Below are 13,727 nucleotides of genomic sequence, written 5' to 3'. Positions count from 1 at the left end.
ACAGAGGGAGTGGCAGACACACACCCACACACACAGAGAGTGGCACACACACACACACACATAGAGTGGCAGACACACACACACACACAGAGAGAGAGTGGCAGACACATATACACACGGAGTCACACACACACACACCATCTGCTCAGAGACAGCTCTAGAGCCAGGTCCCTTCCCATAGACCTGGACATGTCACCAGAACCTCTGATAAACCTCACATCTGTGTTTATGTGTGTGTGGTTGTCTTTCTCTCTCCCCTCCATCTCTCTCTGTCTCTCTCTATTTCTCTCTCTTCCCCCATTACTCTGCCCTTTCTCCCTCACTCTTTCTCACTCTGCTGCTGTTTTTGGTTCTGCCACTGCAGGAGAGATAGATAGGGAGGGAGAGGGATGGATTGAGATAAAGAGAGAGCGGGATGGAGAGAGAGAGGATGGATTGAGATAAAGAGAGAGCGGGATGGAGAGAGAGAGAGATGGATTGAGATAAACAGAGAGTGGGATGGAGAGAGAGAGAGGATGGATTGAGATAAAGAGAGAGCGGGATGGAGAGAGAGAGAGGGATGGATTGAGAGAAAGAGAGAAAGAGAAAGAGAGAGAGAGAGGATGTTGTGAAATAAATGGATGATGTGAACTTGGAGACCTCCTCTCCAGCTGTCTCCCAGATATACTGTCAGTCCACCAGACGCCCGCCGGGAATCTGCCCAACAACTGCACTCTAACATTGCCCTAACGTTGTAGAAGCGTTGTTAAAATATTTTTTGCGCTAGCTAAAGACATTATCACGATGAATTAAAACAGACTGACACAACATTTTAGCAGCATTTCTTTTTTAAGGTTACGTAGACGTTGTAGCCACTTACCAGGGGTTTCTTCATGCATGTCTACTGTAGTGGATCAATGATCATTATCACAGAACATTGGAATGACTTGGACGTCACGCTGACATAATGTTTCTGAGACGTTACATGGACCTTCTACCTGGATGTTCTAACCACCCAGGTGTTTGGTCCAGTCTAGTGGATCAATGTGCCTCAAAACATCAACATCTCTCTGGCTGTGTGTGTGTGTGTGTGAGATCACACTGCGGCTGTTTAGCCATTCAGCACACACAGGTTGACTTACAGGGAATTACCATTCTGTTGAAACAAGCACTTTTACAAGAGGGAGGGAGAGGAGGGGTGGGTGAGAGAGAGGGACAGGGTTGGTATGTTCATTGTCTTACCTTTAGGAGATGGAGGGACAGGGTTGGTTAGTATATTGTCTTACCTTTAGGAGAGGGAGGGATGGAGGGAGGGAGAGACAGGGTTGTTAGTATATTGTCTTACCTTTAGGAGAGGGAGAGAGGGAGAGGAGGGGTGGGTGAGAGGGAGGGACAGGGTTGGTTAGTATATTGTCTTACCTTTAGGAGAGGGAGGGAGAGGGACAGGGTTGGTTAGTATATTGTCTTTCCTTTAGGAGAGAGAGGGACAGGGTTGGTTAGTATATTGTCTTACCTTTAGGAGAGGGAGGGAGAGAGAGGGACAGGGTTGGTTAGTATATTGTCTTACCTTTAGGAGAGGGAGGGAGAGAGAGGGACAGGGTTGGTTAGTATATTGTCTTTCCTTTAGGAGAGGGAGGGAGAGAGAGGGACAGGGTTGGTTAGTATATTGTCTTACCTTTAGGAGAAGGAGGGAGAGAGAGGGACAGGGTTGGTTAGTATATTGTCTTACCTTTAGGAGAGGGAGGGAGAGTGAGAGAGAGGAGGGGTGGGTGAGAGGGATGGACAGGGTTGGTTAGTATATTGTCTTACCTTTAGGAGAGGGAGGGAGAGAGAGGGACAGGGTTGGTTAGTATATTGTCTTACCTTTAGGAGAGGGAGGGAGAGAGAGGGACAGGGTTGGTTAGTATATTGTCTTACCTTTAGGAGAGGGAGGGACAGGGTTGGTTAGTATATTGTCTTACCTTTAGGAGAGGGAGGGAGAGAGAGGGACAGGGTTGGTTAGTATATTGTCTTACCTTTAGGAGAGGGAGGGAGAGGGAGGGACAGGGTTGGTTAGTATATTGTCTTACCTTTAGGAGAGGGATGTACAGGGTTGGTTAGTATATTGTCTTACCTTTAGGAGAGGGAGGGAGGGAGAGAGAGAGAGAGAGGAGGGGTGGGTGAGAGGGAGGGACAGGGTTGGTTAGTATATTGTCTTACCTTTAGGAGAGGGAGGGAGAGAGAGGGACAGGGTTGGTTAGTATATTGTCTTACCTTTAGGAGAGGGAGGGACAGTGAGAGAGAGAGGGACAGGGTTGGTTAGTATATTGTCTTACCTTTAGGAGAGGGAGGGACAGTGAGAGAGAGGGACAGGGTTGGTTAGTATATTGTCTTACCTTTAGGAGAGGGAGGGAGGGAGAGAGAGAGAGAGAGAGAGAGAGAGAGAGAGAGAGAGAGAGGAGGGGTGGGTGAGAGTGAGGGACAGGGTTGGTTAGTATATTGTCTTACCTTTAGGAGAGGGAGGGAGAGAGACAGGGTTGGTTAGTATATTGTCTTACCTTTAGGAGAGGGAGGGAGAGAGACAGGGTTGGTTAGTATATTGTCTTACCTTTAGGAGAGGGAGGGACAGTGAGAGAGAGAGGGACAGGGTTGGTTAGTATATTGTCTTACCTTTAGGAGAGGGAGGGAGAGAGAGAGAGAGAGAGAGAGAGAGAGAGAGAGAGAGAGAGGAGGGGTGGGTGGGGTGAGGGAGGGACAGGGTTGGTTAGTATATTGTCTTACCTTTAGGAGAGGGAGGGAGAGAGACAGGGTTGGTTAGTATATTGTCTTACCTTTAGGAGAGGGAGAGAGAGGGACAGGGTTGGTTAGTATATTGTCTTACCTTTAGGAGAGGGAGAGAGAGGGACAGGGTTGGTTAGTATATTGTCTTACCTTTAGGAGAGGGAGGGACAGGGTTGGTTAGTATATTGTCTTACCTTTAGGAGAGGGAGAGAGAGGGACAGGGTTGGTTAGTATATTGTCTTACCTTTAGGAGAGGGAGGGAGAGTGAGAGAGAGGAGGGGTGGGTGAGAGAGATGGACAGGGTTGGTTAGTATATTGTCTTAACTTTAGGAGAGGGAGGGAGAGGGATGGACAGGGTTGGTTAGTATATTGTCTTACCTTTAGGAGAGAGAGAGAGAGGAGGGGTGGGTGAGAGGGAGGGACAGGGTTGGTTAGTATATTGTCTTACCTTTAGGAGAGGGAGGGAGAGAGACAGGGTTGGTTAGTATATTGTCTTACCTTTAGAAGAGGGAGAGAGAGGGACAGGGTTGGTTAGTATATTGTCTTTCCTTTAGGAGAGGGAGGAGAGAGAGGGGTGGGTGATAGGGATGGACAGGGTTGGTTAGTATATTGTCTTACCTTTAGGAGAGGGAGGGAGAGAGACAGGGTTGGTTAGTATATTGTCTTACCTTTAGGAGAGGGAGGGACAGTGAGAGAGAGAGGGACAGGGTTGGTTAGTATATTGTCTTACCTTTAGGAGAGGGAGGGAGAGAGACAGGGTTGGTTAGTATATTGTCTTACCTTTAGGAGAGGGAGAGAGAGGGACAGGGTTGGTTAGTATATTGTCTTACCTTTAGGAGAGGGAGAGAGAGGGACAGGGTTGGTTAGTATATTGTCTTACCTTTAGGAGAGGGAGGGACAGGGTTGGTTAGTATATTGTCTTACCTTTAGGAGAGGGAGAGAGAGGGACAGGGTTGGTTAGTATATTGTCTTACCTTTAGGAGAGGGAGGGAGAGTGAGAGAGAGGAGGGGTGGGTGAGAGAGATGGACAGGGTTGGTTAGTATATTGTCTTAACTTTAGGAGAGGGAGGGAGAGGGATGGACAGGGTTGGTTAGTATATTGTCTTACCTTTAGGAGAGAGAGAGAGAGGAGGGGTGGGTGAGAGGGAGGGACAGGGTTGGTTAGTATATTGTCTTACCTTTAGGAGAGGGAGGGAGAGAGACAGGGTTGGTTAGTATATTGTCTTACCTTTAGAAGAGGGAGAGAGAGGGACAGGGTTGGTTAGTATATTGTCTTTCCTTTAGGAGAGGGAGGAGAGAGAGGGGTGGGTGATAGGGATGGACAGGGTTGGTTAGTATATTGTCTTACCTTTAGGAGAGGGAGGGAGAGGGACAGGGTTGGTTAGTATATTGTCTTACCTTTAGGAGAGGGAGGGAGAGAGAGGGACAGGGTTGGTTAGTATATTGTCTTACCTTTAGGAGAGGGAGGGAGAGAGACAGGGTTGGTTAGTATATTGTCTTACCTTTAGGAGAGGGAGGGACAGTGAGAGAGAGAGGGACAGGGTTGGTTAGTATATTGTCTTACCTTTAGGAGAGGGAGGGAGGGAGAGAGACAGGGTTGGTTAGTATATTGTCTTACCTTTAGGAGAGGGAGGGACAGGGTTGGTTAGTATATTGTCTTACCTTTAGGAGAGGGAGGGACAGTGAGAGAGAGAGGGACAGGGTTGGTTAGTATATTGTCTTACCTTTAGGAGAGGGAGGGACAGTGAGAGTGAGGGACAGGGTTGGTTAGTATATTGTCTTACCTTTAGGAGAGGGAGAGAGAGGGACAGGGTTGGTTAGTATATTGTCTTACCTTTAGGAGAGGGAGGGAGAGTGAGAGAGAGGAGAGGTGGGTGAGAGGGATGGACAGGGTTGGTTAGTATATTGTCTTACCTTTAGGAGACGGACGGAGGGAGAGAGAGAGAGTGAGGAGGGGTGGGTGAGAGCGATGGACAGGGTTGGTTAGTATATTGTCTTCTAGATGGACTACTAGGGAGGGGTGTGTATTGTGTGAAAAATGTCTGTTTGTTTGGGGGGGTTGTGTCTAGAAAACTCTGTGTGTGTAACATCCAATCATAAGAGTGACAGTTGGTTTACCCTCTCTCTGACATCCAATCACACCCCCAGTGAGATACCCTGTGACCCCTGTCTCTAGCCTGTCCTGTTATCCTCCTAGCATTACATGCTAACACAGCTTCCATGATAAGCAAGTGAATCATTAGCCTTCAGAGCTAGCCCATTATTGTCTGACAGACATGGACGGTGCAGATGTCACGGGGTTGAGTGGAAACGTGAAGGTGTCTGGTGAACAGCTCAGCAGAGGGAGCCTGTGGTAAAAGTCAGTTTCACCGTGTTGTCAAGGTGACAGGGCTGGGGCAGAGTCGACTCACCCCAGCTTTAATAACTACAGCTGACGGCTATGATAAACTGTTTGTGTTTAGCGCTTGTGTCTCAGTCTTTCTCTCCCTCCTTACCTGTCTGTCAATAGCAGGGGCGAAGTGGTGTTCGTTCCGTCTGGTTCCTCTATTTGTACAGTTGATGTGACTACTTATCTGTCCTTTGTTGCACTGCAGTAGCTGCTTTCTCTGGGCTAAGTTTAGAGTTAGTGACTTTCCCATCTTCAGCTAACGTGGTGTTAACTTGCGCTACCTCTTTACAAAGTGGAAAATGACTTGTCGTCTTTGAGCTAACTATCCACTCTCTTTGAACATGAGTCTTCCTGTCTGTGTCTGTCTGTGTCTCTCTGTGTCTGTGTCTCTCTTTCTTTCTCTCTCTCTCTCTCTCTCTCATAATGACTACACTGGTTATTGCTGATGAAGCTGCAGTGTCTCTGCATAGAGCTTCTCTAGTCATAAGAGGACAGAGGGAGCGAGAGGAGTGGGAAAACTTGACGGAGCTCTCATTTGCATCAGGAGCCCTGGCATTTGTTACCGCGGCGACAAGCGTGCGTTCCGCTTGATGGAGAGAATCATCCTGAGAGAATCTCCTCCCTCCCTCCATCCTCTCCTCCACCCTATCCCTCGCTAACTAATGTGGTGTTCTCAACATGCTGACAGAGGCAACCTTAAATGACTTTAATATTGTACACACTGGAAATGAGAGGAAATTAATTGTGCTGATTCTTGTTTTCTCTCTTCTCTCTCTCCCACTTTCTCCCTTCTCTTTCTCTGTATCTTTCTCTCTCACCAGTGACATACATAGATCTTGGCCCCGTCCTCTGCCACATGCACCATAAATTTGCTTAATACTCTTTGTATACGAGGGGCTGCGCACGAAGGAGATGTGGGCTAATTAAAATGTAATGGCACACACACACACACACAGAGTTAGCGAGTGAGTGAGCGCTCTTGCAGGTGGTGGGGTGGGTGGGAGGGAGGGAGGGAGGGAGGGAGGGAGGGAGGGAGGGTGGGTGGGTGGGTGGGAGGGAGGGAGGGTGGGAGAGGGAGGGAGGGAGGGTGGGAGGGGGAGGGAGGGTGGGAGGGAGGGTGGGAGGGAGGGAGGGAGGGTGGGAGGGTGGGAGGGAGGGAGGGAGGGAGGGTGGGAGGGAGGGAGGGAGGGAGGGTGGGAGGGAGGGAGGGAGGGTGGGAGGGAGGGAGGGAGGGAGGGAGGGAAGGGGAGGGTGGGTGGGAGAGGGAGGGAGGGTGGGTGGGTGGGAGAGGGAGGGAGGGTGGTTGGGAGGGAGGGAGGGAGGTTGGCAAGTGGGGAAATGCGGACGACAGTGACGGTGGGTTCTGGAGTGTGTTTGACTGAGTGAAGCCGAATGCTGGTTTCCTTCATTATCTCCCCCTAATGGGTGAATAAAGGGCGGGGGGGGGGGGGGTGAAGATGTAAGAGCACAGAGAATTTAATCTGATTAACAGCTGCTGTTGGGCAAATGACTTTCCAAGCACCTGGGTAATGATGTGGTTGGTTGGAGGAGTTTTTGGCATCTGGGGGGGGGGGGTCTCACACACCAACAGAACAATCTCTCTCTCACACACACACACACCCCACCCAGCACTTCCAACCTTTTCCCTGATACAACAGCTGGGCAGGGTCCAGATAGCCAGGTGTCCAGTCAACATGACGACAGAGGGATGAGGCCCAGTAGAACAGGCCAAAGAGAGGACAGTATTGTGGGGCAACATGGAGAACCAGACATTGCCAATCAGTTTGTAGATAGATACCCCAAAATCCAAACCCAAAGGCTTGAAATGTCGTGCCAAGTGCCCTATAATAGACAGAAACACGGTATACCTGCAACCTGGGGTTATGTTCCAGGTTGACTGCATTGCAGTCGGCAAGTGCTGACGGACTGATCTACAAATCACCTTGCATGCTAAATAACTCCTCATTATCACTTGTAGATCAGTCAGTTTGCTCAGTCACACAGTATATTAGACTTTCATATTCAGGACACAGGGAGGCAACCAAAGATAGGGCCTTAGAGAACATTATACACTATAGCCTTATAAACTGGTTTACAAACGGCCCAAACTGGAACAGCCTTGCCCAGATGTGAGAACACAAATATACCAACATTTATACAAAGTAAAGTTGTCAATCATCACTCTTTTTCCCCCGGTGTTTTACTCCTCCCCTGCTTTTCTATGTCTCTTTGAGAACGGTGTGTGTGGGTTGTTAATTGTTCTCTTCAAAGCTTTCCCTTCTAAAAACAAACACATTTCTTTTCAGTTCACATAACAATGTGGACTATGTCCTCCTGTGTGCAGCTAATCGCATGCAGTATCTGGGGAATGGGAGTGGTGTTTTGGACGTGAATAACACACACACACAGTAGACACACACACACACACACACAGTAGACACACACAGTAGACACACGCGCACACACACACACAGTAGACACACACACAGTAGACACACACACAGTGGACACACACACAGATATACAGTGGAGACATGTGGTGCATATTTGAGAAGTGATAAGAACACTGTGCTGCCCATCAGGGGTTTCTCTGTGTCTCTGCCTGTGGCGAGCAAAGGAACCGGTATGACCCCTCATCAATATTGACGAGCTCATTGAGGGTGAGCATTGAAAAAACGAACAGGGCCTTGGAGGGAGAGAGGAGAAGAGAGTGAGTATGCAAATAGTTCACAAACCAAGGGCATTACTTGTCAGAGAAAGAGAGAAATATTAAATAAATGAATCCCCACACACATTTGTTATCTCTCTCTCTCTCTCTCTCTCTCTCTCTCTCTCTCTCTCTCTCTCTCTCTCTCTCTCTCTCTCTCTCTCTCTCTCTCTCTCTCTCTCTCTCTCTCTCTCTCTCTCTCTCTCTCTCTCTCTCTCTCTCTCTCTCTCTCTCTCTCTCTCTCTCTCTCTCTCTCTCTCTCTCTCTCTCTCTCTCTCTCTCTCTCTCTCTCTCTCTCTCTCTCTCTCTCTCTCTCTCTCTCTCTCTCTCTCTCTCTCTCTCTCTCTCTCTCTCTCTCTCTCTCTCTCTCTCTCTCTCTCTCTCTCTCTCTACATATATATCTCTCTAATACAACAAGATAATAGTTATTCCTATTCTGGTACACACACACACGAGATTTGCACCTGTGTGCTTGTTCCTTGAGATTTCTTCTCCTGGACACAATGGAATACTTTCCCTCAGCTTAGCCTTCCTCTCCCTGCTGCTTTGATGGGCACCACTTTAAATCCCTCTCTTTCTCTGGGCACAAAGAGCTGAGTTAAAGGAGGAGATGGGTGAAGAGATTGAGCTTCCCGATGCCCCCAGGTTTTGTGTGTGTCTGCGTGTGTGCGTGCGTGTGTGTGTCCTTTTGTGGGCACCTCTCATACCCATCCAAAACACCATTGTGGGAGTGTAATCTAAGTGAATGGGATTTTTCTACTAGCCAGTGGCGTATAGCGATGCTATCTGTCTGTCTTTGTGTCTGTGCTGCTGCTGCCCACACAGTCTCTGAGGTATTGGCCTGTTTAGCCCCAGAGCAGAGACATAGTCAGCCCTGCTCTATGCTACTCCCTAATGCATTCATATATCTTCTATATTTACATATTTGTTTAATCTGTCTGCTTTGTAGGACAGGCTACCGATGCTACTGTAAACTCTGTGTTTTCCCTATCATTATGGTTTAAACCACCATCAATATACATATGGATTAAACCACCATCAATATACATATGGTTTAAACCACCATCAATATACATATGGATTAAACCACCATCAATATACATATGGTTTAAACCACCAACAATATACATATGGTTTAAACCACCATCAATATACATATGGATTAAACCACCAACAATATACATATGGATTAAACCACCATCAATATACATATGGTTTAAACCACCAACAATATACATATGGTTTAAACCACCATCAATATACATATGGATTAAACCACCAACAATATACATATGGATTAAACCACCATCAATATACATATGGATTAAACCACCAACAATATACATATGGATTAAACCACCAACAATATACATATGGATTAAACCACCAACAATATACATATGGTTTAAACCACCATCAATATACGTATAGATTAAACCACCATCAATATACATATGGTTTAAACCACCAACAATATACATATGGTTTAAACCACCATCAATATACATATGGTTTAAACCACCATCAATATAAAATTGGTTTAAACCACCATCAATATAAAATTGGATTAAACCATCTTCAATATAAAATTGGATTAAACCATCTTCAATATACATATGGTTTAAACCACCATCAATATACATATAGATTAAACCACCAACAATATACATATGGTTTAAACCACCATCAATATACATATAGATTAAACCACCATCAATATACATATGGTTTAAACCACCATCAATATACATATGGTTTAAACCACCATCAATATACATATGGATTAAACCACCATCAATATACATATGGTTTAAACCACCATCAATATACATATGGATTAAACCACCATCAATATACATATGGTTTAAACCACCATCAATATACATATAGATTAAACCACCATCAATATACAGTTGAAGTCAGAAGTTTACATACACCTTAGCCAAATACATTTGAACTCACCTTTTCACAGTTCCTGACATTTAATCCTAGTAACAATTCCCTGTTTTAGGTCAGTTAGGATCACCTCTTTTTTTTTTTTTGAATGTGAAATGTCAATAATAGTAGAGAGAGTGATTTATTTCAGATTTGATTTATTTCAAAACATTCCCAGTGGGTCAGAAGTTTACATACACTCAATTAGTATTTGGTACTAGCATTGTCTTTAAATTGTTTAACTTGGGTCAAACTGTTTCAGGAAGACTTCCACAAGCTTCCCGCAATAAGTTGGGTGAATTTTGGCCCATTCCTCCTAACAGCTGGTGTAACTGAGTCAGGTTTGTAGGCCTCCTTGCTCGCACACACTTTTTCAGTTCTGCCCACACATTTTCTATGGGATTAAGGTCAGGGATTTGTGATGGCCACTCCAATACCTTGACTTTGTTGTCCTTAAGCCATTTTGCCACAACTTTGGAAGTATAGTTAAGGTCATTGTCCATTTGGAAGACTCATTTACGACCAAGCTTTAACTTCCTGACTGATGTCTTGAGATGTTGCTTCAATATATCCACATAACATTCCATCCTCATGATGCCATCTATTTTGTGAAGTGCACCTGTCCCTCCCTCCAGACACCCACAACATGATACCACCCCCGTGCTTCACAGTTGGGATGGTGTTCTTCAGCTTGCAAGCATCCCCCTTTTTCCTCCAAACATAATGATGGTCATTATGGCCAAACAGTTTATTTTTGTTTCATCAGACCAGAGGACATTTCTCCAAAAAGTACGATCTTTGTCCCCATGTACAGTTGCAAACCGTAGTCTGACTTTTTATGGCGGTTTTGGAGCAGTGGCTTCTTCCTTGCTGAGCGGCCTTTCAGGTTATGTCGATATAGGACTCGTTTTACTGTGGATATAGATACTTTTGTACCCGTTTTCTCCAGCATCTTCACAAGGTCCTTTGCTGTTGTTCTGGGATTGATTTGCACTTTTTGCACTAAAGTACGTTCATCTCTAGGAGACTAAATGAGTTTCCTTCCTGAGCGGTATGGAGGCTGTGTGGTCCCATGGTGTTTATACTTGGGTACTATTGTTTGTACAGAGGAACGTGGTACCTTCAGGCTTTTGCAAATTGTTCACAAGGATGAACCAGACTAGTGGAGGTCTGCAATTTTTGTCTGAGGTCTTGGCTGATTTAATTTGATCTTCCCATGATGTCAAGCAAAGAGGAACTGAGTTTGAAGGTAGGCCTTGTACCAGATCAACAACATCATAGTGTTATGTGAGGCAGTATGGTACAGTAGTACTAGATCAACATCATAGTGTTATGTGAGGCAGTATGGTACAGTAGTACCAGATCAACATCATAGTGTTATGTGAGGCAGTATGGTACAGTAGTACTAGATCAACAACATCATAGTGTTATGTGAGGCAGTATGGTACAGTAGTACCAGATCAACATCATAGTGTTATGTGAGGCAGTATGGTACAGTAGTACTAGATCAACATCATAGTGTTATGTGAGGCAGTATGGTACAGTAGTACTAGATCAACAACATAGTGTTATGTGAGGCAGTATGGTACAATAGTACTAGATCAACAACATCATAGTGTTATGTGAGGCAGTATGGTACAGTAGTACCAGATCAACATCATAGTGTTATGTGAGGCAGTATGGTACAGTAGTACCAGATCAACAACATCATAGTGTTATGTGAGGCAGTATGGTACAGTAGTACCAGATCAACATCATAGTGTTATGTGAGGCAGTATGGTACAGTAGTACCAGATCAACAACATCATAGTGTTATGTGAGGCAGTATGGTACAGTAGTACTAGATCAACATCATAGTGTTATGTGAGGCAGTATGGTACAGTAGTACCAGATCAACAACATCATAGTGTTATGTGAGGCAGTATGGTACAGTAGTACTAGATCAACATCATAGTGTTATGTGAGGCAGTATGGTACAGTAATACCAGATCAACATCATAGTGTTATGTGAGGCAGTATGGTACAGTAGTACTAGATCAACATCATAGTGTTATGTGAGGCAGTATGGTACAGTAGTACTAGATCAACATCATAGTGTTATGTGAGGCAGTATGGTACAGTAGTACCAGATCAACAACATCATAGTGTTATGTGAGGCAGTATGGTACAGTAGTACTAGATCAACATCATAGTGTTATGTGAGGCAGTATGGTACAGTAGTACCAGATCAACAACATCATAGTGTTATGTGAGGCAGTATGGTACAGTAGTACTAGATCAACATCATAGTGTTATGTGAGGCAGTATGGTACAGTAGTACCAGATCAACAACATCATAGTGTTATGTGAGGCAGTATGGTACAGTAGTACTAGATCAACATCATAGTGTTATGTGAGGCAGTATGGTACAGTAGTACTAGATCAACATCATAGTGTTATGTGAGGCAGTATGGTACAGTAGTACCAGATCAACATCATAGTGTTATGTGAGGCAGTATGGTACAGTAGTACTAGATCAACATCATAGTGTTATGTGAGGCAGTATGGTACAGTAGTACTAGATCAACAACATAGTGTTATGTGAGGCAGTATGGTACAGTAGTACCAGATCAACATCATAGTGTTATGTGAGGCAGTATGGTACAGTAGTACCAGATCAACATCATAGTGTTATGTGAGGCAGTATGCTACAGTAGTACTAGATCAACAACATAGTGTTATGTGAGGCAGTATGGTACAGTAGTACTAGATCAACAACATCATAGTGTTATGTGAGGCAGTATGGTACAGTAGTACCAGATCAACATCATAGTGTTATGTGAGGCAGTATGGTACAGTAGTACTAGATCAACATCATAGTGTTATGTGAGGCAGTATGGTACAGTAGTACCAGATCAACATCATAGTGTTATGTGAGGCAGTATGGTACAGTAGTACCAGATCAACATCATAGTGTTATGTGAGGCAGTATGGTACAGTAGTACCAGATCAACATCATAGTGTTATGTGAGGCAGTATGGTACAGTAGTACCAGATCAACATCATAGTGTTATGTGAGGCAGTATGGTACAGTAGTACCAGTTCAACATCATAGTGTTATGTGAGGCAGTATGGTACAGTAGTACTAGATCAACATCATAGTGTTATGTGAGGCAGTATGGTACAGTAGTACCAGATCAACATCATAGTGTTATGTGAGGCAGTATGGTACAGTAGTACCAGATCAACATCATAGTGTTATGTGAGGCAGTATGGTACAGTAGTACCAGATCAACAACATCATAGTGTTATGTGAGGCAGTATGGTACAGTAGTACCAGATCAACAACATCATAGTGTTATGTGAGGCAGTATGGTACAGTAGTACTAGATCAACATCATAGTGTTATGTGAGGCAGTATGGTACAGTAGTACCAGATCAACAACATCATAGTGTTATGTGAGGCAGTATGGTACAGTAGTACTAGATCAACATCATAGTGTTATGTGAGGCAGTATGGTACAGTAGTACCAGATCAACAACATCATAGTGTTATGTGAGGCAGTATGGTACAGTAGTACTAGATCAACATCATAGTGTTATGTGAGGCAGTATGGTACAGTAGTACCAGATCAACAACATCATAGTGTTATGTGAGGCAGTATTGTACAGTAGTACTAGATCAACATCATAGTGTTATGTGAGGCAGTATGGTACAGTAGTACTAGATCAACAACATCATAGTGTTATGTGAGGCAGTATGGTACAGTAGTACTAGATCAACAACATAGTGTTATGTGAGGCAGTATGGTACAGTAGTACTAGATCAACATCATAGTGTTATGTGAGGCAGTATGGTACAGTAGTACCAGATCAACATCATAGTGTTATGTGAGGCAGTATGGTACAGTAGTACTAGATCAACAACATCATAGTGTTATGTGAGGCAGTATGGTACAGTAGTACCAGATCAACATC

General features: G+C 44.7%; 1 protein-coding gene across 1 annotated transcript in view; it reads left to right on the top strand.

Moving 5' to 3' along the window:
• LOC116360559 (exocyst complex component 4-like) overlaps nt 1–13,727 on the top strand; it is a 158,426-nt gene that overhangs the window by 142,188 nt on the left and 2,511 nt on the right. The gene's annotated exons all lie outside the window — the stretch shown is intronic.

This window comes from Oncorhynchus kisutch, unplaced genomic scaffold (assembly GCF_002021735.2).
Source record: "Oncorhynchus kisutch isolate 150728-3 unplaced genomic scaffold, Okis_V2 Okis09a-Okis19a_hom, whole genome shotgun sequence".
NCBI lineage: Eukaryota > Metazoa > Chordata > Actinopteri > Salmoniformes > Salmonidae > Oncorhynchus > Oncorhynchus kisutch.
Note: the sequence above shows the minus strand (reverse complement) of the source record. Positions and strands in the feature narration are given on the sequence as shown.